The sequence below is a fragment of the Primulina tabacum genome, chromosome 18 (genome assembly GCF_025594145.1).
Source record: "Primulina tabacum isolate GXHZ01 chromosome 18, ASM2559414v2, whole genome shotgun sequence".
NCBI classification, from domain to species: Eukaryota; Viridiplantae; Streptophyta; class Magnoliopsida; order Lamiales; family Gesneriaceae; genus Primulina; species Primulina tabacum.
The window spans coordinates 8,020,869-8,027,347 of NC_134567.1; the positions used below are offsets into that span (position 1 = coordinate 8,020,869).

Genomic DNA, 6,479 nt, shown 5'->3' on the forward strand with positions numbered 1-6,479 from the left:
AGAAGTTGGGATGTTGCCTCCATCCAGGATTGTATGTGTTTGAGTACGGATCATTCTTTGGAAGGTTTTGGACTCCCACTTGATTCAAAGGTGCCCCTTCTGGCACATAAAAAGGACCACAATCTTGACAGTCCTTAACATAGTGTTCTCCTTCGCATTTTTCACAAAATATCTCTTGCAGACGCATAGCCGTACCACCCATATTCAAACCATCCAGTTTCCTGTTCAAGCATTAAGTTGTGCAGTAATAGCGAAAAGGTCAGTTGGCTGGTGAACTCCTGCACTCCTTCGCTGGTTGTTCCTTTCAGATTGAGGATGATAGCTGCTAGCAGCCATCTCCTCCAACAACTCATATCCTTCCTCAGCAGTTTTTCTCAAGAGGTTTCCACACGCAGCAGCATCTATCATAGTACGATTAGGAGTAAGCAAGCCATAGTAAAAGGTTTGAACAACTAACCCAAGTGGCAGTTCGTGATGAGGGCATCTTCGTAATAGATCCTTGAAACGCTCCCATGCTTCATATAAAGATTCCTGCTCGAATTGAGCAAAAGTGGTGATGTCTGCCCGCAGCTTGATGGTCTTAGATGGAGGAAAGTATTTGATGAGAAACGCCTTCGCCATATCTTCCCATGTGGTGATCGAACCTACAGGCAAACAATTTAACCATGCTTTAGCTTTATCACGTAAGGAGAAAAGAAATAAACGCAGTCTAACAGCATCATCAGAAACTCCATTAAATTTAAAAGTATCGCAAATTTCAAGAAAATCTGCGATGTGCGTGTTTGGGTCATCTACTGCAGATCCTCCAAATTGGACTGTATTCTGAATCATCTGAGTTATAGCTAGCTTGATTTCGAAGTAATCTGATCGCACAATAGGCCTCACAATGCTGGGGAGTGCACCATCCAAAGAAGGCTGGGCATATTCTAGCATTGGTACGCGGCGCGGCATCTCAACATGTCTATCTTCACGATGTTCCTCCTCATGCTCGTGCTCGTGTCTCTCCATCAGTAACTTCAGTCTATGCTGATGTCTTTTCCTGCGGAAAGTTCTTTCAATTTCAGGGTCAAACTGCTCAAGCTCCACGTCAAGTGACTTTGGCATGCACTAGACGAGATATCTGTAATGGAATATGTAGTGTTAATTTAATAAATATGAAACAATGCTAAAGAAAATAACTAAAAATAAAATTGTGAATTAACAGTCCCCGAAAACAGCGCCAAAAACTTGATCGAGCAGAACTTGCACTGTGGAATCCTTATTAAAAATATAATTTTGTATGCTCAAAAATTAATCGCAAGTGCACGATGTCAAGTAATAGTATAATGTCTGTGAGTACGAGTATCGTTCCACTGAAGACTATATTTGACAATTATTATTTCCAGTTATCAAATCTTTAGCAACGAAAATTGGATTGATTGATTATTACTACTATGATCAAATAAACATCCAAATAAAAATATTCAGGAATTAAATGATGAGATGTAATATCTGAAATGATTGATTTAAAATTCAATGAGAAATGAATTTGTTGGGAATATCGGTTCACCTACCCCTCGTTAATTAATTAATTCGTTCGATAGTGATTGAATGCTTCCGACAGGATTTCCTATTCAATTGAACACACTCTCTCGAGCTATGCCAAACTAATTCTACTCAATGAAGTAATTAAATGTCTTTAATTATTTATCAAGAGTGAATCGCATATCGATATATGAAACCCCCTAGTTTTCGACCCTTAGGACTATAACTATCGGCGCGTATCCAATTTCATATGTCAATGTAAATTTTAGATCCACGGATTATACTACTTGTTCCTATCACAAGCTATTCTCTCGAACTCACTCGCAATATAAAAACGTTGTTAAAGTTAGCGACGCTCTAACAACACAATGAAAAACAGTAACACAATCAAGAATAATGCAACAATCGAAATATAAATTAATTAAATCAAAGTTTGGGGTAGGATCCCCTTAAATCCCAACAAATATTTAAATTAGCTACTCGAATTCATATTTAAAATAAACAAAACAATGTTTGAATGATAAAAACTAGAGTAGAAATACTAGATTTGATGAAAAACACAAAGACGATGCCCGAAAAATTGTCGAATCTTCAATCCAAGCGCGAATTCCTCTCCAAAGCTTGTGGCGGCTCTCCAATAATGTCTGAATAATCCTCTAATTTTTGTGCCATCCCTTCTGTGAGGACCCGGACGCTAATCATGTTCTTAATCATAATTGGGACTAATTAATCAATTATAAAACAGGGTCTAATTTTTTTTTAAAATGCGGAACGTAGTGAAATAAAACATATATATATCTCAGTATAAAAGTACAAGTTCTGTACTACATAAATTTATTCAACTAAGGTTTAACAGCTAATATCAAGTGTCCAACCCTATCTCTAATCCAAGTCCGGAGCCTCCACTCTAATCACGATCTTTCCTCATCTCCTCGACCCTGAACCTGTCCCACCTGTTGTCATGCACACATACAAAACAAGACAACAGCTGGATAACTCCGGTGAGAATAAATCCCAGTATAAACAATGTAAACATGCAATCATATAAAAACATATACAAAAGCATATAACAAATATCATTCATATGCAGCCAATCAACAAACATGTATAATATCAAAACTGTAAATCAACTAGTCATCACAGACTCGACTCAAACAACGTGTCGTCTCAGACTCGACTCAACTCTAACCTAGGGATCCCAATGTCTGGATATTGATAATTATATCGAATCTCAATCGATAGGAATGAATCAACTCTAAACGGCATCGATATAATTCATATATCCAGTGTCTGGGCGAAACAGCCGCAGAATTGACGAATCAGTCAAGAATTAAGCGAATCAGCCAATAATTAGACGAATCAGTCAGTAATTAAGCGAATCAGCCGAAGTTTAGACAAATTAGTCGATAACTAGACGAATCAGCCAATAACCAGACGAATCAGCCGGTGACTAGGCGAATCAGCCAATGACTAAACGAATCAGTAGTCAATACATGCAGTGGCTATAAATCAATAGACTATAAACATCAATCTTATCAATTACAAATATCAATGTAATAAACTAAGTATGTGATTTAGGGAGACTCGAGTCAAACCTCACTCGAGTTGTGCAATCTCAACTCAACATTAATTTATACCTTTCTTTCTGATACTCTGACTCTGTCGAAGTCTCAAACTCAAAGCCTGTAGAACCCGTAAATCAGTAGACGTATAAGCCATGCATAATTCTAGATTTTTAAATTTAATTGACTTCATTGCATGATTATTTTAAATGCATTTGTTTGAAGTTAATTATTTTATTATTTCAGTTCAGTAGTTTGATTTTTTAGCATTTCATTATTTTCAGTGAGGCCGGACCGGAGTCGGAGTTTTGAGATAGAATTTAAGATTTGAGAAATATTTCCAGAAGTTAATTTAGCTAGCAAGTAAGTTCATTTAGGTTAGAAAGGGAGGTTTGAGGATTTAATTTAATTATTTGAGGTGATTAAGAAATGAACTCATTTAAGTTATTAAATTAAGGGGTTAGCTCACTAAATTATTTAAAGGATTAGTAAGGCTTTCAAGGATTATTAGTTGACTAGATAATCAACATTCCTCTTTATTTTATTATGCATTTTTTGGCCACCCTTAGTGCTAGAAGATTCATTTTCCAACTCATCAACTTTGACCAATTCTTTGCATGTAATTAGTAGGATAATTCTAGGATTTTTGGGAGCACAATTTAATTAATTAATGGACATATCCTAGACTAGAAAATAAGCAAAATTTCGGCCACTACCTCCTAGAAGCATCCACCAACTCATTTGATATCAAACCATAATTCAAAATTCAAAAATGAGAAGACTTGGTCTTGATTCTTTCCTTATATCTTGCACCCACTTCCCTCACCCTCCTAACCATCATTCCCCCTCCCTTAGTCACGAAATTCAGAGTGTTTTTGAGAGAGGAAAACCGTGGGAATTCATTAGGAAGCAAGGGAAGAAAAAATCGAGAGCAAGAAAGGTAAACAAGAGAAGCGCTCCACCTCCTCCGTGCCGCGTCGTCGTCATTTCGTTCGTTTTCTTTCGAAACGAAACCAGGCATGTCTAGATTTCTTTCAAACCTCAATCAAGTCATATTATCATTTATTTTTCAGTACATGATCATGTTTATTCAAGTAAAAATCGAGATCCATGTCAAAACATTTTGAAACCACACATGCAGAATTTTCGAATTTATTGGCAAGCTTCACGGTTTCTTTTGTTTTGTGAGTTTCAGGTATTGGATCGACTCCAGGCTCCCAAGGTGGCTTGTATACATGTATTAGGATGCATTAGGACCATGTTGGTCCATTCAAACCAGCCCCATGCTTGCTGGAAATTCAGAATGACAGCAAGTCCCCATAGGTGCAGAAAATGTTGTTCGAAAATTCAGTTTCTTGTCATGGAGGAAGGATCTGATCTTGGCTGCCCCAAGGGCCTATAGCCATGGTTGGATCACTTCCCCAGCATGTCTAAGACGTGACTAAGTTGCCCTTTTGGTGGCTTGGTCCATGGTTCATCGGTTTTTAATAAAAACATCACAACAGCCCCTATACCCCTTCGGCTACTTCGGTTGGACAGCTTTTGGTTTCGGTTTGTGTTTGCTTGGTGTGGATCTTGGTTGGCCTATGGCCCTTAGCCACGGTTCATATCATGCTCCTAGATGTCTAGATCGTGCCATGGTCAATCAAATGGCCACTGGAACGACGCAAGACATCGATCATAGCATAAACACTACACACGCATTCAAGATGCTCTCGGTTGGACCCTTCGGTTGAGTTATGGTGTGATGCGGATTGTGGCTGGCCTAGGGCCCTTAGCCATGGTTCAAATCATTCCTTGGGATGTTGGTAAGAGTCTCTGGTCAGTGGTTCACGCCCCTAATGGCCGATAGTCTCGAAACCAATGCAAGTCTTGTAGTTGCGCAGCTGCTGGAAATTAAAGCAAGTTGCTGTGTCGGTTCAGAGGCTCGTTCGAGTTCTTGGTTGGCTTTTAGCCCATGGCCTTGGACTGGACAGTGCCTCATTGAGTTAGGAAGGTCATGTTTTCGACCGTTTGTCATTTGGATCATTTTTGAGGTCGTACGAGAATTTACGGTGCAATGTGCCAAATTGACTCTCGAAAGAGCGTTTCGTGTTTTGGCCTCCATTTCACCTAGATTTCGACCCTATCATTTTAGGAGCATTATTTTATGATTTTTCAGCGTATTTTAATCATGACTATATGTCGGTTCGGTGTCGGTTCAGGTTGGTTCGGAGTCATGATTAAATGCGAAGTCATTAGGCGTCATAGTCGCATCTTTTGAACGTAAATTGCATAGTTGGTCATGTTTAAGCTATTGCATATTTTTCGTGGCACAGTTAGGTTGCAGCGAGCCTGGGAACGATCCAATCCAATCCAGTTGGTAAAATTACAGGAATTTTCATTATGCCAGTTAATTATTTTACGTGCATTAAATAGAAAATGATTATTTTTGAGATTTATGCGATATGGCTTGTGGTTCATTCACTATGTGGGAGTGTTATTTTATACGGTCGCCAGTGACCGATCAGTTCAGTATGGTACCACCCGGTCGCCAGTGACCGGCCAGCTCAGTTCAGTTTCAGCCTCCCCGGTAGCCAGTTACCGATCAGTTCAGCTTAGTGCAGTGGCCACAGGCGTAAAATATAATCTCAACAGAAAATTTTACCAGATATTTCAGTACAGGCTCCAAGGAGCAAATATTTTTACAGCAATTTCCAGTTCAGTTATGCACGTATTATAATTGCTCAGTACAGATTATTTTCAGTATGCCTCAGGACAGGATATGTTAACTCATGCATATTTTAAATTCAGATTTTTACTCGTTACCTGCGATATATGCATGCTGAGTCTTTAGGCTCACTAGACTTGATTGTTGTAGGTACTGATGAGGCCAGGGCCGAGGGCGGGGACCAGTGAGCCAGCTTGGGTCGGCAGTAGTGGCACCCGAGGACCTCAGTGCAGCAGTTGTTATTTTATTCCGCAAACAATTTTTATCAGTTGTTGGATATTTTTAAATTGTGATTTTTGGCAAACTTAATTTTCTTCCGCTGCAATATTTTGAAATATTGAACTTGATTCACTAGTGATTTTATGAATGAGGCCATTTAAGTTCTTTTAAAAAGAAAATTTTTAATTTTCCGCAAATTTTCAAGAAAGGAGTTTTAGGCCCTTCACAGTTGGTATCAGAGCGGTGGTTCTGTATAGGGTTTCACTACTACTGACCGCGAGAAGCTCACGAAGCCACGCCTTTGGTCTGTAAGTTTTTCAGTTCAGCATTTTGTTCAGCATTTTAGTTAAAGCATGAATTAGTTTGTCAGCATGCTTCCAGATTTTCAGTATTTCAGAGTTCATTTAAAATAAATTATGGAATTATGCATGTTAGTTACGTATGGGTTATGTTGGAACAGTATG

The 6,479-nt window shown here is 38.7% G+C and overlaps 1 non-coding gene across 1 annotated transcript; it reads left to right on the forward strand.

The window, feature by feature from the left end:
- Positions 1–466: 466 nt before the first annotated feature.
- Positions 467–572, forward strand: LOC142533981 (small nucleolar RNA R71). The gene has a single exon (XR_012816855.1). It is a non-coding gene; the product is annotated as a small nucleolar RNA R71 (small nucleolar RNA).
- Positions 573–6,479: the final 5,907 nt, after the last annotated feature.